At 33.1% G+C, this 26,799-nt stretch overlaps 1 protein-coding gene and 1 long non-coding RNA gene across 3 annotated transcripts in view; one reads left to right on the forward strand and one right to left on the reverse strand.

Annotated features, from left to right (window-relative positions):
• The window catches only part of PACRG (parkin coregulated), a 217,604-nt gene that overhangs the window by 66,197 nt on the left and 124,608 nt on the right, over positions 1-26,799 (reverse strand). The gene's annotated exons all lie outside the window — the stretch shown is intronic.
• LOC137854026 (uncharacterized) overlaps positions 1-26,799 on the forward strand; it is a 48,027-nt gene that overhangs the window by 19,531 nt on the left and 1,697 nt on the right. The window lies entirely within an intron of this gene.

Below are 26,799 nucleotides of genomic sequence, written 5' to 3' on the forward strand. Positions count from 1 at the left end.
TTATTTTTTGTGAAATGAGTTAAGTATAAAGAATCAAAAGGAGATTTTAAGGCTATTGCTGAGGGGCAGATTGGCTAAATAGAAGAACTGTTTACACAGAAGCTGTGTTGCAAAACAGCATGCACAGAAGATGTTTCTTCTTTCTTGGGAAGAAGAAACATTTAATGGTCATCATTAAATGTGATGACAACAATCTTTATGAAACAGTGATTGTGAAAGCTCCTCTGAAACTTCAAGCCAGATGTAAATTAGCAAATCATACAACAAATACATTTTCAAAAATTTCAGAGGGTATTATAGTCTGAAGTGAACCTGCAATTGGAGTTTGAGTATCAGTATCAGAAAATATCCCCTTTCTCCAATACTACCAACTATTTAACAAGAGATTTATGCCTTTACAATGCCTTTAACATTTTTTTACAGTATTATACAACTCTAATAGTAAAAAAGTCATTTTGTCAACTCATCAGCTCATTCTACCAGATGAAATTGTTCATAAAACATTTCAAAATATTCTTGTTGAGAAATTCGCACATATAGTATACAGTTGTAGGTATTTGCTGAAAGTCCAGCACTGAGATTAAATTACAGAGCTACTAAGGACACTGAATTTCTAGATTGATTTATCTAAAAAGAAAATTAAGGAAACTAATATTTTATTTATAAATTTAATTACAGTGGAAATTGGCAATAATTAATGCATTCTGCTTTTTCTTCTCAGAAGACTGAATACTTCTTAATATCCAAGATTTTGCTTCCTAAATATTTCAGAGTTGAATGTCCTCTAAGGAAGCATTGGCAATTAGCACTGATAATTAACATTTTGGAACAGGAGATAAGTGCTTAATCCCATAACAAGAAAATAGTATTTCTTAACAATCAAAATGCATGTTTTTCCTATGCTACACGGTAACTTTTTGACTCTTTACTATGACTTTGTGGAAATCATTGCATCATTACTTACATTATACAATATGTGTTACACAAGAAAAGTATTAAGACTAAAATAATAGTGCTTAAGCAAAAATAATATCTAATTAATAAAAGTATTGTACAATAAATGAGGTAGGTCAGAAAAGAATCTCCAGCAACTAAGGGGATAGTCTTCCAGGATGATAGGACTCTCTACATGTAGGATGACAAAATCAAATTCTGTTAAGGAGACTCATCCTCTGTCCCCTGCAGCATTAGCTTACAGTGAGGATGGACCTTTTTGAGATAGGGAGCTTCAAACTACTTCTTAGCAGGTCTTTTGTCACAAGTGTAAAAGCATCATTTGGATGAAATAGAGAATGAAGACCATTTTGATATGCAATTTTTGTTGTTGTTACAAAACCATTTCTTAAATGCTAACAAATTAAGAAAAAAAAATACAGACATTAGCAATTATTGTAATTTCATTGGTAATAACTGCACGTAACAAGTCTCAAATACACACTAGCCTTGTTTGAAAGAGTGACTTGAAAGCTGCAATTTACACAACATGTGCAAACTGAAACAATATATTCTTTGATTCTGCAGATCACTTATGGAGGGCGGGTATACAATGATTATCAGTTATATGCAACTAGAAGCTAAGACTTCTTACAGTTACCAAATGCTTTACATACAGTCCCTGGGATTGTGTGTATTATAGTATTTTCCTGAAATTAAAATTTCTTATTTTTAAAAACAAACATTTAAAAATTTATAACAGTCTCTTTTAGAAACGTTAATATTTCACTTAAGTACTGCTAACCTGTGTTATTCAGCATTTACCACATAAAAAAAAAATTAATCATTACTGTATGTAAACAAAGCTTTGTACTAACATTTTATTTATATAAAGCTATGAATGACAGCATAACGAACAAGCTCCATCTCCCAAGGATAAAACAATGCTCGAGGTGCAGATGAAAGTGAACCAAGTATTGATGGCTGTCTGTTTTTGTAGATCACTCTATTTAGGTGCTTATTGCTATAAGCTGACAGTGTGGAACTCAAAAAGGAATATTCCACATTGAAATGCATTGTAAATGCATCCCCAACCAGCACAGATGGCATAAAATGCTTAGTGTTGTTTTCAGACGACATGTCATGCTGTGGGAAGATATGGCTGGAATAAATACATTTTATTTTGCTTTCTGACATTTTTCCATATGATTTAATTATTCAGAAAATAGTCTAAAAGAGACCTTCAGTACAAGTGGGATGTATTATATGTTCATAAGTGAATTCAATACTTTGTCAAATATGTTTTAGAAAATACATTTGCATACAATGTAAATAATAAAGTATTTGGTTGTACTTCATTTAGATTATGCACTTTGCCCAAGGGAACAGGTGATTTTGAGTTTACTTTCCCTTTATGTATATATTCTGAATAGCTTACATAATTAGCAATTATTCAGACATCAGCATATAAATTCACAAAATAATTCTTTCATTTCCAGAAAAATAAAAGATTGATTCTAATATTTTTTCACTATGTCTTTTAATGGTAAAAGAAAGAAACAAATGAAAGTTAAATGCAGAAGTAGAAAGGAAGAAAGGACAGTTTCTGTGTCAGCTCTGTGCAGATGCAGAAGAATCAAGTACAATAACCTTTTACATGCATTAGTCAAGAAATGGCACTGCACAGATAGTTTTTTTTCCTATTGCAGAACAAAGAGCCTGAGTTCATGCATCACTGAATGTGAGGCATCAGCTTCCCATCAGGGACTGGCTCTTGGGGAGCCCACAGGCAAAACAATGCAAACTGTAATTAGAATACTTTTCTCTCCCATTCTGGGAATAAACAATCTTTTCGTTGTTCATGTTTACACAAATAACAAAATGTTCAGCTGCATTGTAGTAACTCTATATGATACAGTAGCAGTATTGTTATAAATAATATATACGCCAATGTAATTTAGGTTTTCTAATAAATGTAGAAATTCTTTAAACATTTTCAACCTCCTGAATCGCTCAAGCATGTTTTTTTTTTCTGCATAGTATATGACTCAGATTATGTAAGGTCTTTTCTGCTTAAATATTTTAAATTGAATGATAGTAAGTAGAATCTAAAAAGTATTTAACTTTCTATATATTTTTTTTCAAAGCTTTTGAACTTTACACTAGCTAATATCTGAGTGAGTAGTACAAAATAAATAAACCTCATTATGTACCCTTGAGTACACAGTTTTTCTCAACTTTATTTGGTCTAATAAAAAATAGCTGTAGAATTTTTTATTCCCTGCAATTATAATTACTTTATGGTCACAGACAAATCCACATTCTATGCTAAACCTCTGCAGCTGTTTTTATTTCTTAATGGCCCTATCTACCTGTAAACTCATTTTTTACTCTAAGAAACAAAACACATGGGAAAATTTAATATCTAGTATCATTGCATAGACTATTTATTTCAGAAGTGAAAAAGTGAAAAAAAAGGTGCTTTATTTCAGAAGTGAAAATCAAAGCTATTAATACTTTATTACTACTTTTGATTACGCCTCTAACATACTGTAGAGAGCATACCTTCACTAACGGAGGATGGGCTGGGAGATGTAATACACTTTTTCTGATTTTTATCATTACCTTTATGTTACTGTATTTGGAATGCATGCTATCATAATATTAAAAAGTAATATCATGTTGACTAACACCATCTCATGTTAGATGACTAAAATAAACCCAAACTAATAGCAATTAAATGACATGGGCAGAATAGTGTTAAATAAATATGAATTCAAGATTTTAAGTGGGTAAGAAGCGTACCCTTTCCACAGAGTAAGCAAAGGAAGACAATAAAGAGTGGGCTGTTGCAACCATGATGATGAAAGTTTAAATAAAGTTCTAGACAAAGGGAATTTTTGTTTGTCCAGACCAAGTGACCAGATTTTACAGCCAGAATGGGGAAAAATTTGCATGTGGCTTGATGAGGTGTACCAGAAGAGAAATAGAAGAAAATTACTGCCTTGTAGAACTGAGTAACACAGAAGATAGTGACTTGCTTAACCTGGATGTTTACAAATACAAGCATAAGAGAAGGTCTTATCCATAAATCTTTTAAAGTGAAAGAAAACATGCTATTTTGTTTTTCTTTTTCTTTTAACGTATTGTTTCACAGCTATAAAATATTTGGCTAGAGGAATACATTTGGTCCAAAACATTTGACATCAGAGCAAAACCAATGAAAATACCTTAATGAGGCTTGACAACTAAAATAAAACTTCTGTTGTGTGATATTATTATGTAAGTTATGACAAATGTAGTGCAAAGGTGATCCTTCTCACCCTTGTAAGGTCAATAAAGGGCAAGCAAATCTTGCCAGTGCTTACTTTTGTATTACTGTACTACTGTATTACTGTGTATTAAAGAGCCACTAATTTTCCAGTATCTCAAAGACAGGTTGATTTGGGTTGTGTTTATCATCATTTGAAATGATGGAGTTCACTGTGCTCTTAAAATCTATACCGCATATGACAAAGTAAAATAATGATTCATATAAAGGCAAAAAATTTAGTAAGCTTGGTTACCTTCAGGTTACCTGCATGAGAAGCCATCCAATATTCAATTGCTATTAGTTTATTTTCTAATAAAATTATTATCTGGACTTCAGAATACACCTGACAAAATAGCTCATATCATCAAAAGGGCACAGAATGAAGTCTTTTGTTAGAACAAAATGAGTCAGCCTTGAATTAATTGTTACTCTTTGTTACCATATAACTTTACAACAAATACTATAATAATAAAGGCAGGGGTATCTTTGGTAGAGCTTCCTGAAAAAAATCTGACTTTGTCAGAGTTCTGAGAACTTTTGAATCCATTAACCCCTACTTTGGCTGTTTTAGATGATAAGTAGCCTCAGAACATGAAAAATACAAACAAACAAACAAACAAACAAACAAAAAGGACTTTCTCAGCCCTAATATTTATACTTACTTTGTTTTACAAGCAAAATAAAACCTGTAGATTTCATGTGGTTAAAGCAGGAGTACAAAATTTCACAGAAAGACTCTGTCTTTCTGGCCAAAGTTGATAGACTTCAGGGACCAAAAATCACACGTCCAAGCCTATGTTTCAGAATCTAAAAATGTAACTTAATTGTCTAAGACTGGAACCAACTCCAGGAGCAAATGAGGCCTGTGGCTTACTTTCTGAGGTTCTTTTAGTCAATCCAAGGCTTGAAAGCAAGCCAGATAGATAGATGTGGGAGAAATGGTGTTTTTGTACACAACTGTGAAATTCATACAGAAGCCCAGGCAAGTTATTGTGACCATATACAAAGATGTTTATCTGGCTCCTGAAATAGTCCATAGGAAGTTGAGCATAAATCTGGCTTCAAGCCTCCCTGATGTACAGATTAAAATCTCAACCTGGCATGACCAGTGAGAGTTCCATAGTTTTTAATATGTAGATTTTTAACATAGCAGCAAAACGAAAGTATATATATTCCATGCACATAGCCATATGAATAATAATACATGCATGAGTAAGTTTAGACAATGTTGTGAAGTAGAACAAAAATTAGATTATGTAAAACTTTAAATTGCTTTAAAGCTGCAAGAAAAAATGCTTTCAATTTCCAAAAACTATACAAAAAATACAAATCACCTTCCATTTAACGTTTTCTTCAAACAAACACACCTAGCTACTCCTAAAAAAAAAAAAGAAGTCACTACAATAAAAAATGGGAAAACTATTGTTTCTATAATAGACATTTTAAGCATAATTAAGGTAAAAAATGAAACTAAGGCCTAGGCCATTCAAAAATTTGGAAAGAGGTGGTGGCAGCTTCTGTTGTAACTAGTGAAAGGGTAGAGAATCACTCAGGATACTGAAATATTCATGTTTTTCTCTCAGATTGAAAAGACTTATATCTGCATTTCCTACTTCCCAGTGAAACTGCTCTGATCATCATATTACACATTAGTCTGTGTTTTATGCATTAGTTTGTCTTTTCTCAGCCAGTCCTGTTAAATCTGTTCTGGTTTGCATGGGATATTTAAATGTTCACTGACATATATAAAATATGGGGCATTCATTCCTAAATAAAAAATACAGAAACAGAATATTGAAACTCAATTATTTGTATATATTTAAGTATATTGTACTTAGCAGAATAACATCTAGAGGAAAAACACACACACAAAACATTCTGAGAAGATATACAGAACACTAAAGTCCAGATCTACTTTCTAGTTACAGATAGAAACTCAAACCAACACCTGCCAGGTTTTAGTAAATGTTTTAATAAATACACTTTGGGGTGAAAGAGGATCAGTTTTTTTACTGATTTTGTAATTAAGTCATTGTTTATCAATTCTTTTCTTTTCTACTAACACTATTGAGCAAACTAAAGTTTGTAAATCGCTTATAAGTGACAAAAGCACTGTTTTTTTTGTTGTTGTTTTGTTTTGTTTTGTTTTGTTTTTAAGATGTTTCCAGTCTGTGAGCAACATTTCTTCATAAGATTAACAGGATTTAACAATATATTCATACTGTCTTTTATGCTCTAGGATCAATTCCTTTCTCCCTAGACTCAATGGAAGTCACTGATTTTAGTAGGTAAAAAATACTGATTTCAGCTTGTATTAAAAATTTACAGCATTTAGTATGTAACCATCTGTTTATATTATATTGCTTCAAACAGCGTTATTTATTCACCTTAGATTTTGTGCATTACAAAGCACTTGAGGTATTTTGCAAATCAGCATAAAACCTACATAAACCTCAAAAGATTTTTGTTTCGTCTTTAATTCCAGATGTGGAAAAGATAATTATTTCAATTTAGATATTTGCTGACATGTGTTTGCATACAAAACTCACACTGTAACTCTCAGGAGGAAAGACTACCTGCAAATAGAAACTAATAATAACAACAAGAATTATTTTTTAACAATTATTTTAATAATTTATTAATAATCAAATCAGTATTACTAATGTTATTCTAGTTATAACAATTGTTATAAAGCAGCTGAATCAAATTGCTAAGAATGAAAAGCACTATCTTTTCCTAACTAATGCAATGGGAAAGAATATATGATTTATAATTCTAGAATATTTTGAATTAGTGGACTCAGTCTCAAAGGACCACCAAAGAATTTCAAAACTTTAGTTCTTAAAGTACAAAAACTAAATGGTAAAGCATAGTAGCCAGCCAGCCAATGGCTTCATGTGCTTATTAAACTCCAGCACACAGTGGGTTACAGTATTGAATCAAGATTTATTTCTTATTCAAGTTCTTGGAATCTTCTGTTTTCTTATGGAGTAAATAAAGCTCCCGTCTTTAACATGTTGTCCAAGTACAGAGCAAACTGCATGCATTTTTTTTTTCTTGAAAAAAGTGCAGGATCAATCATTTAACTATTGAATCTGTGGTTCTTTGCAGTCTGGCAAAAAAAAAAGATTATTTTCTCTTTTTAAACAATCATTGATTTGGAGAATGGCTCAGATTACACTCAGATAACATGAATTATATACTCTAATAGCACATGTAGACCTTCAGTTAAGAAGAGATGAACCACCAATTGTATGCATAGTCCTTTGATTCTGCTGTGATGACTAAGTTGGCCACTTTAGTTAATTAAAAGGCAAAACCAATTGCCCATTTTATGGGCTGATCTAACTCTCATTAAAGTCCTTCCTTATTAAGAACTGGATCAGACTGATATTTGTTCTCCAATGTTGAGTTTGGAAGAATATTAAGATCTAAACTTAAGAAAATCTTAAGGCTCTAAGAGATGCAGAGCAAAGCCATGAGAACATTGACTGAAGAAATCTAGTAAAATCAAGTACTAAAGAGTACAGTTTATAATGTAGCCATTTTTTTCTTCTGGTTGTTAATCTCTAAAGTAGCCTTATGCCTTCTCTCTCTTGTCCTGTAAAGGAAGTCCACAAAGTCCACTAACATTGCAGTTACAACCAACAGAAAATAATTCTCTGGACTGCAGTGCCACCCTGAGCAGGCACCAAGAGGAAGAATGGAAAAGGGTCAATGAAATAGTCTACTAGTAATAGAAATGTGTGCTTTAAATACATTGCCTTCTCTATAGATGTAGGCTCTGAAGAGTTCCTTGTGCAGTTAATTTTCTGGTTTGTGGAATCCATAAAGGCTCAGTTAAGTTAAAAGAGCTTTGGGTAATTAGTAGAGAGGAAGAAACAGTCCAGTTATCCTCCCACCAAAAAAGAGATAATTTTCTATGATAATCCATAAATGTACTTTTCCACCATGAATGTACTTCCTTTAATAATCCATAGAAGTAAATGTTTAAGAAAAACTCCATTTGCAACTTTTAAGAAGTTGAAGTTTTGTCTAGTTATTGCTCACAGCTTACAAATGGAAATTCAGTTATTTGGATTTGAGCAATATAAAATAACCGGACTTTACTTTTTTAAGGAGGCACTTTCAGGTTACATATTCTATAAATTGTTACAATGCACACTGATAAGGTACAACAGTGTACATGCTGGAAAGATTATTGCTTCAAAGTCTACAAAGTTATGTACTATTGCCAGCTTTTATATGTGCTGATATTTTGTGTATGAACTAGTGTACACAAATACATTGTTTATTACTTAGAAGTCTTTTTTTTTTTTCTTTTTCTTTGTCCAAATTACTATGATGGAGTTAAAATAAATTTCTAATCACACTTAAGTGCCAATAAATAGTCTATTTCTTAAGTGGAAATAAGATTTAATCCTTAATTTTTGTTAAAATCAAAAATGTTGCAAATGGTCCACCAACTCTCGTCTACATCAGCACTAGCTTACTTCCATGAAGTACATGGCTGTAGGTATACTGTTGCATGTCTCATTTGAAATCTTTCCTTTGCATTCTAATCAGAGAGAAACAGGGTCCAATTCCCAATTTCAAAAATAAACACATTAAAGAAAATTAGCTTAGGCATCATTACAGTGTACATACATGGGTGTCTACATTTTTTTTAATGGACACTTTCTAAACAGCATTTAAGTACAAACCATAATTTCTCTGTGTGGCTAATTTGACCACACATATTGCAAACTGTTTTCATTTTCCTTTATTGTCCTCTAATGATCTCATCAAGAGTATATAATTAGTGCAGTTAACTGCATAACACAGGCTCTGCCCTAAAGCAGCCAAGCATAGTTCTTGACTAGCCCCCTCTCCCACTGGAACCTGGTGTTGGTAATGGACCATGATCAGTAGGAAGTATATCAAGGAATATGCTCCTTTTTAAATAGCTTGTGATCTCTGGCTTGAAGCAACAGTTCTGGGGCTATCACCATCTGTACTGAAACACACATGAAAGTTGTTCTGTATCTAATGAAGCTACCAAGGTCGATTAATAATGGCTTTGGGTGCCTGAAAGACACTGTAAGACTGAGCAGCTGGATTCTGTGGCAAATTCTCCATATGAATAAAACTTTTAATATCTCTTCACTGGGCAATCTTAGAATTACCTGCTAAAATCCACATCTAATGGTAGATATGAGTTTCTAAAGATACAATTTATCAAACTAAGAAAACAATACGTACATGTACATAAGAAGTGCACAAACACAGAAATATAAATATCATAAAAAAGTCAGCTAGACTCAAGGTGTGCCATGGAGGACTTTGGACTTGAAAGGTATCATTCTTTCTTTCCAATGCCATTCGCGTAAGCATTTAAAATCTCAAATAAATATAACAACTGTGCAGAAAAAAAAAAAAATCCTTTTTTTTTCTTAAGGCTAAAGTACAATTATCATTTATCTTTCATTGCTACTGCAGCAGATGTTTAAATTTCACACACAACAATTAAAAGTTTTGGCAAAAGAAAAATTAACAATAATTTAAGAATATAGAAATACTAATAATCTTAGGATTTGCTTGCAAGTGTTTAGATTTGTTTGTAAATAAACAAATATAAGCATATAAAAGATAAAGATTCTTAAATATATTTTTGCTCAATATAAATAACAATTTCCTACATTTATTTTGATATGCTGCATAAACATTTGCGAGTAAAGTAGTAGATATATAAAGCAAAATCAACAGATGTACAAAGGAGAAACTAAGTTTTTTACACAGCAGTAGAGAATTGCCACATTCTTTCTCAGATTACATTGCAAGTAGCACTAGATTTTAAACAATAACTCAAAGATTAATGAATTAAAAAGAAAAAACCACAACACTAAACTAAAATTAATGTATTATTTTACTCTGAAACAAAGTTGCTATTTAAATAGCCGAGCCAAAGAGGTCCTGAAACTAAAAGTTTCAGTAAGTGGAATTCTATAATGTTCACAAAACTACAGTGCTTATTGAAACAGCATGATGAGAAATGATTTTTCAAGTTTTAATGAAGGTTTATAAAATGCCCCAGGTTTTTTATGTCCTTTGAAGTTTAAAGCAGAAAATCTGAATTTTGTAATGTTTTCCTGTCAGAAGGAAGGTGAAAAAGTCCACACTGAACTGTAATTTCAGGATATAGCTGCAAGTCCTCAGGATTGATAGAGCATAAATACTGACAAAAACAAAGTGAAAGTGTAGAAAACATTGAAGTTAAACTAAATTAATATACTTCCAGGTCAAACATACCTACGTTAAATCCAACTAGAGAAAAAATGAAATTTTATTCTTCATGGTTACCAATCTGTTCTTTTCTTGAAAGCACAGTAACCTATTAGAAATGTTTAAAAAAAATCTGAAAAAAGATGGACATGAAATGAAACACCTACTTTTGAAAAAGGAGACTCTGCTATTGAAAAAGCTTTTCTTTTCTTCACTGCAACTTAAATGTCATTATTTATCCAATATAGTAGTTTCTTCAATATGCTTACTGAAGTGCTAAGCACTGCATCTCTATTACTAAAGATATGACAAATTTTAAAAGAGTTCCTAACTTCTGCCTGTACTTGAGACTTTGTCAACCCACAACAGGAACTCAAAAATGTGGAAGAGATGGGGGTACTCTTATGTAGAAAGAAGAGCAAAGAACTAATCCAGTTGTAAAAGACGCAAAGCCATCAAAGGACTTTTTTTTTTTTACAAGAATTCACAAAATTCTACTTTTGTTCACATTAAAAAACACACCCAGTCTTATTGTGGAAGACACACAGTTATATACTAATGATATAATTACCATATAGCAGCAGTGAAATGGGATTTCTGCTCAATAAAGTACACTAGAAAAGGTACAATCTGTTCATTACATAAAAATGTAAGTAATAAAGATCAAAAGTGTTGTATACTCACAACCACTTTCAAATGTGAAGATAATTTCATGTAAAAAGAAACAGTAGAATATAATTTGTGTTCAGGTAAATGAATCTATGGCATAGTGACTATCACTGCAGCTGGAAACATGGGCTGCTGCATTTAAATATTTCGAATTCTGTTAGCATTAAATTCTGCTCTTGCTAAGATTTTGAACAGGCCTTTACTTTATGAAATGGCCTGGCTCCCCCAGGCAATTTGTTTCCTTGGGATCAATAACTGTAAAAAGTACTGACTCAGTGTGAATGACAGTATGAAAACCAGACCCATGGCCTCTAAATGGCTCTTTTACATAAACAACGTATCACATGCTAGTCTAACTACACAAAATAATGAAACAAAGGGGACCTTTTTCTCACAATGTTGGTGAACAATTGCATTGTACAAAACATGTTAAATATTAAGCATAGAAGAGTAAATGTGTGCAGAATAATGCACTATGTATCTTTGATGGCACAGAAGAACTCGTGAGCAGAACAAATTTATTTCTCTCTGCAGTAATGAGGACTATTTATGTTAGATGAAAAGAAAAAATATATAAATGTAAACATAGAGCATGGTAAATTAACTGACCACTGTTCTTCAAAATTATCTATTACAAAACAAAAAAAAAACAAAAAAACACATTTGATATCAATTATTTTTTACAGCAGTATCCAGCTTTGTGGTTGAACTACAGTAGTCTTTACTATTAAAAAAAAATATACCCCAAAAAAAAGAATGTCCCTGAGTTGATCATTTCTTCCACTTTATTTGCCAGGCAGAGAAGCAAAGCCTACAATTTAACATGCAGCTTTTAAAATCATATTTGCTAAGTCTGAACTTCTCTTTCTAATTAATGCAAACACATAAACAGAACAAATCAGTGAAGAATCTGCATATATTCCAGCCATCTAACAAACATTTTTAACTGCAATAAAGTATGCAGACAGTTTAAAGATAGGATGACATTTGAGGACCATTTCTTGTTTAAAGACTCAGACTGACAGAGAATTTTGATTTCTTTTACCAGTCTTTAGTACTGTGGGATTTGCAAAGTAACAGAAAAACTACCTGGGTTACAAGCCCCAGAGAAACCCTATGAGTGCCAGGAATCTCTAGTAGTAAAAAGGTAGGAGAAATAACACAGTAATCTTCAGTGCCAATTTCTACCTACACTTCCATATCCTCTCCTATTCTACCATACCCTAGCACATCTGGTTTTGGTAGAAGGCACCTGCAGAATTGTTTCATTTGTAGGAAAGGGACAAAGCAAGGATGTGGTATTCTGGAACTCCACTCCCTACTTCCAGTAGGGAACTCCCTACTGAAAATTGATGCCAATCCCTCAGGGACAAAACTTCAGTGGTATGATAGCTGGTTTAGCATATTGTGCTGCCATGTCACCGTGAACTAGGTAGCTGCAATAAGCTGCCTGTCACTGCTAAATTCACAGAGAAAGGATTGAATTATTCACTCAGTAGTGTATTAATACTTGCAAAGCATGAAACCATCTCAGAATCATTTCCTACTTCATTAAAACAAATTAAACATATCCTGGAAGTAACAGAAGTTCAGCTACTGAAGGGATAAATTGTTGGACTATGTATATTCTCCCGGGGACATATGGCAAAGATGTATTGCATAGCACTTGGCACTGTCTTCTGGGCCCTAGGTGACATCCCTTTGACTCTCAGAAAAACCTAGTTACAGTTTCAGGATTCTCTTCAGTTCAAAATATCTGAAATAGTGGGATGGCTCTAATGCGGCCCTTCAGAGTAGCATTTAAATAGCATTAAAACTGGGAATGGAAGAAGCACGGGGTTGAGCACCAAACATGCTGGAATGATACTTAAATCTTTGTGGGAATGAGGTACCCAAGTCACCAATGTTCTATCCATACTATCTTCAAGAGAAATGATCCAATGTGTGCTTTATAAACAGAAAAAATGTGGCAAAACACAAAAAAAGTGCCTCAGTTGTGCTGTTTGGCACAGACCAAGTCCATGCCAGACCATGCTGACAGTTAAGTGGCACAGATGATCAAGGATCCAATGCTTTATCTCAATACCTATCTTTGTTTTATTTATCAGTAAGGTTATTTTACCTTATAATAATATACCTTATTGTCTAATACCTTATTTACTCCCATGAAGCCTGAGACTAAATGCAGCAGAAAAGAGAAAAAAAAAAGTCATGACTTGATTTTTAGTGTAGAAGCTAAGCAATTAAAAACAAGTCACTAATGGGTAATACTGCCTAACATCATGCAGTGTATGAAGAATATCTGTTAATTTTTTATGATATAGTAAGAAGACTTCTACATTTTCAAAGGTCAAAATTTAAGTTTCCATTTTTATGAGCAAAGGAGACTGAAGAACATGGCTTTATGAAGGTAATGGAGAAGATATCAAAGTGTCAGAACAGGAAAAAGGAGACTGTCAAGATTCTCTCAACTATCAGCACTTCAGATCTGTAAATCAGTATCCCAGGAAATACAGTTCCAGAATTCCTGAAATATTACTTAAATTCACTTTTATTTATCTGTCAAATAATTTATATCATTAAACCTTGCCTTGCTTTCTAAAAAAAAATCCTACCCTAAATACAGGTGTTTTTTCTGTCTTTGGGAATAATAATGCCTCTTTTACAGAACTGTACAATTGCTTTCATAAGCACATGCGATAATGGTGGTAATAGCACCCCAAATCTTTCTTCGTAGTTTGTATCAGATTAAAAGCATTTTTATTCTAATTCTTTAATCTGAATTCATCAGACCTTTAACTATTTACTCATTCCCAGGCTGTTATATCATGGACCTTCGCGTGGATTCTGACTCTGTGTGCTTATTGGTGTGGTGCACCAGGCACAAGTCTACAGACAACAGTTCTAATACCAAGATTTTACAATTATATATACGCTTTTTTCAGAGGAGAGGAATTAAAGTGTGTCTACTTTTTTTGTGATTATTTTTTATCACTAATAACATTATGAAAAATATTCTGTAGGAAAACACAAAATCATCCTTGCAAAAAAACAAACAAACAAACAACAAAAACACCTAAGAGATGACAGAAAGGATGTGATATTCAGTTTATATTTCAGATCAACTCTATTCTAGTCAAACTTTTCATTTAGGGTACTATAGATAAAATAATATGCAGTATGTTGTGTTGATAGGTTTTGCTGTGTCTGTAATGAAATATATTGAAATATTCATACAATAAATTCATACAATAATAAGATATGTTGTGGAACAGAGGCAAGACGTAGATGAGGGTATTTCTGTCCTGCTAGCTTTGCATATAACTTAACATGGACATTTAGATACCTTACATTACAGAGCCATCATGATGTCAGAAACACAGCTTTTTACATTTTGAGTAATTAATCCTACTTGCGTTAAAGAAATTTAATCTGTACTAAAAGTAATCTATTCTTAATCTTGTCTTCTATTAAAAGTATCACTTTTAATAGAATCTCTCCTGGAGAGATATATTTTTAAAAATTGTTAAATATTAGTAAACTACTGATCACACATAAAACTTACATACCATGTTTGTGGAATACATGAAATGCTTATGCAAACTGATGGAGCTAAAATATGTATTTAGTAATAAAAAAAATAATATATTCAATAAGTAATAATATTTGAGACAATTCAAGAACAGATACAGCTAGAGTACGTAAGAGCAAAATAAAAATAAACTTTAGCTATAAACAATAAATACCTTAAACTAATATGTTAATTGATCACTTACACTAATTTTGTAAATGATCAAACAGTATATATTCAGGATGAAGAAGTAAAAATCCACAGAAGCTAGAGTTCACTTCTAACTAAGAACACTGAAGTGAGTTCATGTATTGCGGGTTTATGAAGTAAACAAAAAACAAAATTAATGTCTAACGTGTTATGATTTTTGTTAAATAAAATCTGACCAAAAAAGTATATTACTTTTCATCTCATTACATTAAGAAAGTAATATTGTACATATGTATCATATATTACTTCTTAAAGTTACTTTTATCTAAAAAGTGGGCAATCTTGTACAGCAATTGGGACTGTACTTCTGCATTATTTGTTTTGATAGTTTTGTTAATTATAGTACACAAAAAATCTTTGCTCCCCTTAAGAAGTAATATGAAGAGCTAAGTAGAGACAGACCACAGCTGCCAAATACGCTTTTTCACTTGAAAGGAATATGACTTCAAAAAACAGAAAAATTCTCATGGGATTCAGTGATGCCAACTTTTTAACTTGAGAGTTTAACACTCCTGCAATTTCACAGTACTCAACTCTGAGTAAGCTCTCCAGAGCTTAGTATCTGACCAGTGACTGTAGATTGGAGGCCTTAGACTATATTATTCACATTCATTATATGCATATACTCAAGAGATATCCCAAAGATCTAGACCATGACTAGAGTGCGTAAGTCCCCAAAAAGAAGAATGAAAATTCTGTAACTATTCAGTTGTTTCAGAGGGCAAAATCTAAAACAAATAGACAACCCATATTTTGTATCTGTCTTGTAATTAAGAATAATATCATAATGTAAATATATAAAGATTCTTTTGTTGTTGTTCATTTAATTAATTTCCAAATAGAAAATCCTTTGGGAAAGAGAAAAAGGCTTAGAATACTATTCTTATATGAACACATACACTGTGAGACATATTTCAGTTGCAATATGCCTATATTATAAGTTCTGTTCAAGTTATATGATATTTTGAAATCCAGTTATCAAAGGTTTTTGTTTCTTTGTTTGTTTGTTTTTCCGTAAGTCCTACATCAAATTATTATTCTCCAGTTAGCCTCCATGAACACGTATCTGCTCCTATCTTGAGTTTCATGGGTTTCTTTGGGATACCATACAGGAAATGCTGACTCTTCAGTACCTGCTAATTTCAGCCAGAGAAGTAAGTATACTTTCTACAGGATAGTTAAGCAGTTCTGTAGAAGAGGACCATGTAGATTTAGATTTATTCTCTGCTCCTTACCTCTTTGTTTCCATCCCTAAATTCAGTTGTTTTTGACTCCTTGTCTAGACTCCATGAAAAAGTTTATGTACCAAGAAATCAGTTTTAAAGAAGATAGGAAACGATCTCAAAAGAACCTTGAATTGATAAAATTGCAGAAATAACTTGATAAAGATCTTCGTTATATATCTACCTTCATTACAAAATAAAATAAATATATTTTATGGTTCTATCCTTCTATGTACAATATTCCAGATGGTAGATTCTCAGGTTTTCTGCTCATAGACAAGTATGCATATGCCAGTCACTTCTGATAATTTAAATTTACTGTATGCCTCTCTCTTTCTTGTGGGGTCTGTGACACAGTGATCAATAGTTTCCCTATAACAAATATTTCTTCACACAAATTCAAGGAACATTAGAAAAAGTATTTCAAAGCAACGAAATCTGCATTCATATCTAGCTTCATCAAAGTGTTTGTATTACTAGCAGGTGGTTAAGTAAGGTGTGGGGGAGTTCATTTTACAGGAAAAGAACACAACCAATTTAAAATCTTTCAAGAACAGATTCTGGGGCCATCAAGCATGTCTTCTATGCCTCAGGGAAACTGTCTTTTCATAATGTCTGCTGTAACTATTTGTGCTGCTGCTCATTTAGCACACCATACTCTTTTTATTACAGAGCCTGCAATTCAACGTATCCTTTTGTTTTGTATTGATTTTACTTAGTATGTAATCCTGGACATCTCTGAGGATTTACCTGTTATGACCAGTGCACTGTTTGGCCTTGATTTGCAACTGACAGCTTTGTGGTAATACAGGGATCTAGAGACAGCCTGTTTTTCTCTGAAATCTAGCACACTGGCAGTTTATTCACCAAAGCCAGCTTTTCTCTGCAACTAGTAAGGCTAATCTCTCCAGGCTTTCTCTGCAGTCAGTGTAGACAGATAGGTTTCTCCAAAGATGAAACTTAGTTTCACATATCCAGATGAATTTTTGAATACCTTCTATCTCTATTCAGGAAAAGGATGTATAAACTACATTTTAAAGTACATATCAGCATTTAACATTGCACTTTTATATTTGCCAGTAAAGCTTTTAGTCAGTATAGGGTTTTTGTTAATCCAAAATAAAGCCACCTAAAGATATTCAAGTATGTTTGCATATAACTTGGTTCTTTTCATTACTCTAGTGCTCACTCACAAAAGAAAACAAGGCTGAAAATTACCTGTATCAAATCTGAACAGATATGGAAGGACACCTTGCAAGAAAATGACAAGGGGAGATGTAAATTTCTGAGTGCTAAGTTGACAGCAAAGGGACAAGTCACAAAATAAGCACAACTGTAGGAGAAAACCCATCCCCCGTTGAAACTACAGAAATCTCAACTACTTTTCAGGAACAGTCTCTACAATGAAAAGGTTGAGTACATTTTTTTTTCTCAGTTTCAAAACAGATTTCTACCACTTTCTTGCATAAAACTTCCCTATATTGGAAGTTTAGCTTTATTAAACATGCAGTTTAAGACTCTGTTATACTGCCCTGTGGTATAACCAATGTACTGAAAAGAATTTATTGTTTGTAAGGACACTTGGTCATTCACCATTCAAATTGGTTGAAGTCTGTAATACAAAGGGAAAAATATACATTACATAACCATAAAGTGAGACAATAAAATATAAAAACCTCATGAATCCTTAAAACAGGCCTGATACATTTTCCATGAACTTGGATGTAAATTAAATGAATAAATAAAAAGATGTAGCTTCAAAGCTAAAACTCAAACATGAACTTTGGTCATATGTTAAAGTAACAAACTGGATAAACTATTCCTCAGTTACTGGTATTTATTATTTCTTATAACAAACATTGCCACGATAGTCAGATGGCATAGAAATTTCTAATTTGATCTAGGTAATAAGTATCCAGGACAGAAAGCTCTACTAATTCTCTCATCCTGTGATGCAAAGACCACTGATCTTCTATAATTACCTATACTTATGTATAATTAAATATGATAAATAAATACATATATATATATAATGCACAGATTTTTATACACGCAACCTTATTAACATACAAAATAGGAAAAAATTAAAGACCTACATAAGATTTCAAACACTAGCCTAAATACAGTTGATGGAAAGTTGCTGAGACAAACACACATAAGATGAGTTGTGGACTTCTTCAAAAAGGTTAAATGACTCTTGGATTTCTTTCAAGTAAGATTTCTTTCCAACACCTTAAAAGACTGAGAAACATCAATCTAGTAAGAATCCTCATGCATTAGTTGTATTGACAACTAATACTTTTAAATAGAATTGTAAAATATTTTTATCATGGAGGTTTTGACCCCAAAATTCTGCCAAAGTTTCCCACAAAAAAAAAAAAAAAACACAACATATTTTCAGTGAAAAATTATTAGCAAATGTTTTGTTATTTGAAGTTTCACCTGTGTAAAAGGAAAACGATGTGGAAATTCAGTACAGTGGCTCATTTATGTTATAGTGTAGCTTATTCAAACACATTTAATTTTGTTTATGCCATTCATGAGGAACCCATTCACTAAGCAGTGACAAAGTATCAGTCCTGGATGAGGAGTACAGTGGGGAATATAATGTAGTAATAGTGGAGAATAAGAGCAGGAGGCATCAAAATTAAACTTGAACTGCAGCAGAAACTGCAGACAAATCACTTCTGGTGCCAACTGACAATTTATTTTGTTTGGTTTTCAGCCCAAGACCAGAAAGTTTGCTGTGTTCTATCTGAGAAATAGGAAGTCTACACTTCTTGTAAAAAAAACTGTGTATTTGATAACTTCAGAAGTTTTGGTAAGATTCCTCCTTACCAGACTTTAGCTTCATAGGGTGGAGCAGATAGATAAGCATTATTCAATTATTAAAGAAACTTTCATATCTTTTCTAATAAGGAGAAGATCATGTCCTCAGTGTGGCCACTTTCCCCTTAAATCCCCCTACTTGGCTTGAACTTATTTATCTTTTGTGCGGAGAATAAATTTTAAATTTATTCCAAATGATTTTCAGGTGGCCCTTTGTGAATATGTTCTGATAAATACCAAATACAATGTGGCCTAAAAATTTCACAAGCCACTGTCCAACAAATTGTAGTAAAGAAAGGTTGTTAAATAGTAAAAAGATATTTAGATATATACTGCAGAGAGAAAATGAATACCAAAACTGTCAGTAAAATGTATAGCATCAGCACAACAATGAAAACCACTTTGCAGTAAAAAAAAATTGGGGTTTTCCACATTTATCCCAGGTTGTGAAGAATTGTACAAAATATTTGTGTTAAGTTATAAACAGTAAGTAAACAGTTGTTTAGAAGCTGAATGGAAATACATAAAGTCAAGCAAGAAGAAATGAAGTTGAATGTTAACTTTGGCATTTCTTACCTTTTCCTGAGTGCTTATTTTCACTTTCAAAGAGAAGATAATAGGGAACATAGTTTGGTATAAAAATGCTAAATCCTAACATAAAAACAGTATTGTTTCCTAAACATAACTTCTAGTTGAAGCATGAATTTCTGGATGAGATGCAGACACCAGCATTCAAATACTCTGATCATAAATGTCTAACGTAGTTCATCTAATTCTCAAATTGGAAAAATCAAAAAGCTACCACTCAGCTAGAACAGTCCTGCAAAAGAAACTGAGATTGTCATGTGCTAATTGCATCAGCATGTTGGACAGCCAGAGGATATTATAAAAAGAATACAAGTTTCTGTTGGTGTGCCTAAAAAGGAGAATGATGGATGTGCAATATAGAAAAAAGGAATCAATAGTTCACAGTTATAGGCCTCAGAAAATCAGCTTTGTTGCCTAGAGTGTTCAAAATCTAAGAAAAAAGCAATGTCTTGAAATGAGATGAAATGATATAATAGAATAATAACTGAAGGACCTGAAGCACTTTAATCACCTGAGTATTGCGGTAGTTTAATCACAGTGCAATATTTAAGCACCTACTTGTATCATACCATTACATGGGGCTTTAATCTGTTTTCCTTGAGGGGAAGAGAAAGATGCCACAAGGAAAACTCTCATCCAGACAGGGAGTTCCCTCTCCCTCCAAAGCTCCTCTCTTTCTATTAGCTGCTTCTAGATACAATATAAAAACAGAAAGCCAGGTACAGAGCCAATTTCTGTGATTTTGGCAACTTCAAACTGACTTCCACAGAAATATTCTTCTCAGAAAAGAAACCCTAATTGAGCACACAAATTAAAAATATCTGCAATAAATAAACAAAATCCACTTAGAATTGTTAAATGAACACATATTTCAGATGTATATTTAAAATAAGAAATGTTACCTTAATAAATGTGACAAATTGAAACCATATGTCCCCTCAAACTTAAGCACATTTGTTTACAAACATACATGAAAAGAGAAGAATTATGCAGAAAAATATTTTCTCAGAACTAACATGTACTATGAAAGTGTAGTGCCAGTCCGACTGAAGAGATCATCTCTCAGTCTCACTATATGCAATCCAACTATGTGAAAAATGTAGAAATAAATTACCAAGAAGGAAGAAATAAATCCTAACTGGAGGGGTAGCAGACAAATTTGTAGCACTATAGCTTCCTTGTAAGGGGCAGATCCAAAGAAAGCCTTAATATCTAGACAACAAATACAGGTGTCTCTACCCTTTGCAAACCAAATCAGAAGCCTCAGAAGGGTGACAAAGAAGTCCTTGAGGGAGCTGTTTACAGCAAATTGATTGAAAATAAGAAGCACAGACACAGGTCTGAAATTCTACTCCTCCAAAGATTATGGGCTTTAATCAGAATTGCAGAATGACAGGTGCACTTCTGATCTACCTGGGACAGCTGTGAACCTATAGAGCTGTAATCCTGCCACGTGGACACGGGCTGATCTGTGGGAAATAGTCTTCTACATGAATAGATGCTAATCTGCAACATCCTTCATGCTGTAGCTTGCTTGGGTTCATCAAAGGATCCAGAAATCATCCCCAAAGAAGAAACTGTAGATGAAGCAAGTATGTGCCTAGACTTTACATAGTCAAAGAGCAGTAGAGAACTGAGCAGTAGCGTTCCAGTTCTGCTCGCACATCTGTACATGCTTTTTATTGTTGAAAAAAAACAAACAAAACAACAACCCTCTCCCTGTCTCTCCCCCAGCAATAAATCTACAATCAAAATACCTGAAAATGATAGTTCTTCCTGTGTTTTAGACAGAGCTTAATATTACAGATACGCATTAACTTTGCTCAAAGCATGCCAATGAGATGGTATTCTCTGGCAATTTAAACACCTCCCTGTCTCATTTTGCGATCAGGTACTTACACGCTATCTTAGAATCATAGAATGGCTTGGGTTGGAAGGGACTGTAAAGTTCATCTAGTTTCAATGTCCCTGCCATGGGCCAGGACACCTTAATCACTAGATCAGGCTTAAAGCCCCATGCAACCTGGCCTGATTAAGACGGGCATTTTCATGCAGAAAAGGCAGACTTACAGATGCCATTGAAATGCTATATAAATCTGGTTCTGAACGTCTAAATCTTCCTCTAGACTTCCAAAGGCAATTATTTCCCACAGGAACAGAAATCACACAAAAGTGTTAAAGCAAAGCATTAAATTAACTCCTAATTTTGTGAAAATGGTATTTCACTGACATATGTAGTCACACTCCTGGAACTTTGTAAAAGTTCTGAAAAGAAAATGTTGATTGAGGCCTACAAGCCCTTTGAGGTTATATCCATTTTGCAGATGTATACACCAAGGCATGGGAAGAATTTGACCTTTTCATTATTTGACTTGCCCACAAATTTCCTGTGAATTCAGAAGTCCTAACTCTCACCTCTGTCTATTCACCCAATAGACAGCCTTCCTTTCCTTGGGTCAACATACTAAAAAAATTAAAACTGGTTAAAGGAAAAAGTAAAAAATGGATGATATGTATATCCTTCAACATGGGGAGCTTTTAATTTTTCTTTTATCAAGAATTCAAGATGCTGAATTAATTAGCTATTAAAACATTAAAAGTAAGTGCTAAATGTTAATAACACCAATTTAATCACTGCTGAGTCAGTTTTATTTTACACAGACTGATGCAGTATTTTCAGCTAAGAAATTAGATAGTAATTAGAAATTACCCAGTAATTATGATCTAAGTCTTATAATTCTCTAAATGTGTTATAATGTACCTGACAGGGTTTTGATTATACATGAAAAGTTCATTGTATCATCAGCTAAAAATCACTTGCTCTCTATCGGACGATATTAAAGCATCAAAGGGACTAGTACAGGTGGGCCTTAGTAACTTCTAATTTCAGCCCTTCAGAATTCCAGTGGTTTTCCTGTCACTCAGTATGCAGTGGTGACTGAGACAAGTAGGGATTGGACAGTGTGCAAGAAAATATATGAGACAACAGCTGTTAACAGTTGAATATTAATTCTCTGTTATTCCATATTTAATTACTCTATTAAATATTGTTTTGGGAGAATTTCACTTCCAAGACAAGGTTATTGACCAAAAAAAAAAAGCATTTTTGAAAAAATAACTTTTAAAAGACCATCAGCTGATCTCATGGAAGAAAAATGTTTCTAGGTTCTTAAAAACATTCAAGGACATTTGTTAAATAAATATTATTAGATCTGTAATTCATAGGGAAGCCTGATAAAATAATATTATTAATTACACTTAATGACAGTAATGACAAAAATACATTTTGCTTCTCACCAGAATGGTATTAATTTTTTGAGTGCAATCAGTTCTTCTTTATCTGCTTAATATAGTGCTGGCACAAGAGACTCCATTTTGGAGAACACCACAATATTTTTCAGTAAATGTTGATGAAAACATTTTGAATCCTCTTGTGCTGAAAGTGCATTTTGAAAAACTACAAATATAGCAAAAATAATTTCTTCATTCAGATCTATGTTGCCATGCTGGTCTTCCTTTAAAGTGTATACCCTTGAAGCCATTTCAGAATCTTTGCTTTTAAATTTCAGAAATCTTGAGTTGCCTGAGAATAATCTGAAATCTCAAAGTTCAGAAAACAAATGAAGAGAACCTCAAATATTGCTTTGGAAAAGATGATGCTTTAACCACTTATTTATTTATTTATTTATTTATTCCTCCTTTCGAATCTGAAACGTGATTATATAGTTGGTAAACTATAAAGTATTTTAGAACAAGATTGACATTCTTTGTGAAAGCACTTGTGGAGTTCCCAGAGGAGGGAGCAGACAGTTGAAATGTTCTGGGCAAGAGATTTTCTTTAGAGCATATTCAATCACATTAAAATATAATTGCTGCTTCTCAGTAATAACCACGAACCACTCTGAGGAGCATCACTGCCTCTGGAATACACAAGCACTTCTGAAACACTCCAGCTCCAATATAAGGGACACTGTTACCTGTAGGAACAGTTTCTTCCTTCTGCAATTAAATACTTCTGCTTCTTCCTTTAGAGTCTGTAAAGTACTACTGTATTTTGAAAAAAGAGTTCTCCAAATTACGTGAAGTACCTCTCAGACAAGAGAATGTTTTTTCCTAAGTGAAGTTCAGGTGCTGCATGCAGCATAATTCTGTTTTGTGGCTTAACACTTCATTGAATGCTGCAATTCAGCTACATTGGGTATTCTCAGCCATATCTCTCAAATTTTATTTTACAGTACTGGCTAGATAGGTAAAGACTGACAGAAGCTTATATTAGCTTTAATTTACTGATAGTGCAGAATGTTTTTACTGCAGACAAAAGAAACTTGGTCTTCAGTCTGCCCTGTTACCGCTGTTTGTCTTATGGTGACTGAAACAAGTCACAGAAGAAATTATCATTCTGGAGAGATACCTTCAGTGCAGTGCCACCCCATACTTCTCTATCGGAGGCATTTAAATAATAACAATATTTTGTTATCATCATTCTACATTATTCTAGCTGCAATTTTCATAAAAGCTGCTCTTGATCACTAGTGAATAATATAAACTGATGACATGGAAATATACCTGTGCACATGAACTGATGTAGTACAGCTGTTAAGATTGCTTAGATTTGACAGCGTAAAATAGTTGTTAAACTAAATCAATGAAATTTTGATTCACCAGTCAGGTAAATTAAATGAGAACTTTGCTGTTTATGACTGTCTAATATTTTTAATAAATAGGTTACTGTTTCAGAAAATATTCTGAACATAACCTAACAGCATACTTCAGGCACTGAAGACTACTTTTTTGTGACTGCTGTCACAAAAGAACAAACTTATTCTATTTGTTCTTAAATTGTATTCACCTCAAACACCTCACAGCCTCATAAAAACTGGCTTAGAAAATAAGACACCCAAAAGAAAATATTTTTGAAGTAAAAAGAAGGCATATTTTCATTTGCTTCTATAAATATTTTTCTTTCCCTCTTTGCAATATTAAAATGAGTTTCATAACAGTACATTTAACTTATAAATTTAAATGAAAGCTTAAGTGGCATTACAGGGTTCATAATAGACCCACCAGGCATTACCATGACTCTTTTGTTTCTCATATTACATATTAGTAGTATATATGCACAATAGTATATATGTTGGAGAGCTTGCTCAGAAGGTGCTAGTCTCTTCTCAATCTGCAGAGATTAGACAAATAGCTTCTGTGTCTCAGGATTATTCCCTAATCACTGGGATGAAGACACGTCCCTTCTGCTTGCTCTCCTGCTCTTTCACAGAACAAAGTTTTAACAGAAAGTTTCACTGCTTTTTCAGAGTATGCTATGGCCAGTTGGTGATGGTGCTCCCACTTTCTCTACAAATAGACACCAGCAAGACAAATGCACCACCACCACTGGCAGAACTTCTCTCTTTTAGGTCTTATTGTTCTGCCACAGAGCATTTGAGAACCCAAGTGAAATGTCCCATGTGAGTCAGGGGTTTAAGCTCCAGCGAGGGCACAAATTCAGACATACCAAACATGTTTTGTGCACCAAAAAGCCCCTTGCTCACTACACAGACTCTTCTGAATATCACTGAGATTTCTCCCCTGGCTTTCAAAAAGGTAAGGTACCTACCTTAAAAGACTTTGATCTTTCCTCTGGCATTTGTAATTTAGGTCACATTGATTTATTTTTACCTGTATCTTATGACTCAGAAGGGTAAACATGTTTTAGATGTTCTCATTAATTACAATTCAATTAATTTCAACTCAATACTTGTTTTGTTTTGTTTTTTTGTTTTGTTTTGTTTTTCAATTTACAAAAATTCTTAATAGTAAATTCACCCATACACAAGAAGTAAGACTGGATGGAAAATGGCAGAATTTATCCATATTCAATGAATACACTCTTTCACTTAGAACACATTTAGAACACAGGCCTGGCAATCTCTTATCTGTAGCCCCAAAAACTTTAATAAAATTTTTTTTCCATACTTCAATTTGTTGATCAACAGCAATTCCATTTACACTGTATGTTATCACAGAAATTGCAGAAAATTCAGAAAAAAATATTATTTGATTATGAAATTACAAGAGAAATGCACTTTGCTAAAAGGCATTATAAAGAAGAAATCAATAGATACTGTGCAGTGTTGACTAAAAATATTGTAATAAATATTTCTAGTATGGATGCTAAAAAATTTAATGAAATACCTAGATTATCTCCTGTTCCAAAAAGTCAATAGTACTCTACTGTTTTTGCCGGAATTATACAGTTATCAAGACAACATAATCATTATGAAGACACTCATTTTTAGAGACAAGCATGTCTGGGGGACATAGTAAGATATGAAAAGACATCGATATCAGAACTTGCTAATTTGCAAAAGGGACTATGTGTATAATATAATGGCAGAATGATTTTGAGGCAGCAGATGGGAAAAGAAAAAAGTGGAAATGTCAAAAGTACAAGAAAAAAAGTGAAGTAATATATGAAAAATTATGTGTTTATGAGAATAATAAACATTTTGTATATAATTTACAAGAGTTTATTAATAACTCTGCATAAAGGAACATTTAAGAAGCAGTTGGCCAGTAGGCTGTATAGGAGCAAAGAGATCTAATCTTTAAGCACCAAAGGCTTCCAAACCAGAAAAGAGGATTTACATAGTTCATAGCCTCCCTGGCTAATCCAGTAAAAATCTGCATCGGGAATCACAGTCAGCTACACCAACTGGCTGCCTAGAGGGAGAGTCATCAAGGCTACTTCCTTTTTTTATCACAGAATGCCCTTAGAAGGCAATGGCAACTAAGCAATACTGTTGCTGACTGTGAAACTGTAGCCTCAGTGTTGGGAAACAGATGGGAAGTTGGAAAGAATTGCTTAGAGTAAACTGGGACAGGACTGACAGCTTCTCAAACTATCGCTATATTCTAAGCTCAGGTAACACTTGGAACTCTGAACTGATTCACCAGTTTAGTTGGCTGAAGAACAACACAAGAGATAAACATCTGTCAAGTTGAAGTTAAGACTACATTTTGTATCTGTTTTATTAAATGCTTGTTTCTGATCTCCAAAATTTAAGATTTTACCAATACAAGCTCTTAGAGTTTATTTTTTTTCCCCCACTTTTTATTTGTAAGCCTGTCTAATATTGTGGAGTGAATCATAATTCAGACATATCAGAGACATTTACTGTGAATAAAATTTCTGAGGTACCATTCAG

Source organism: Anas acuta, chromosome 3 (assembly GCF_963932015.1).
Source record: "Anas acuta chromosome 3, bAnaAcu1.1, whole genome shotgun sequence".
Taxonomy (NCBI): domain Eukaryota; kingdom Metazoa; phylum Chordata; class Aves; order Anseriformes; family Anatidae; genus Anas; species Anas acuta.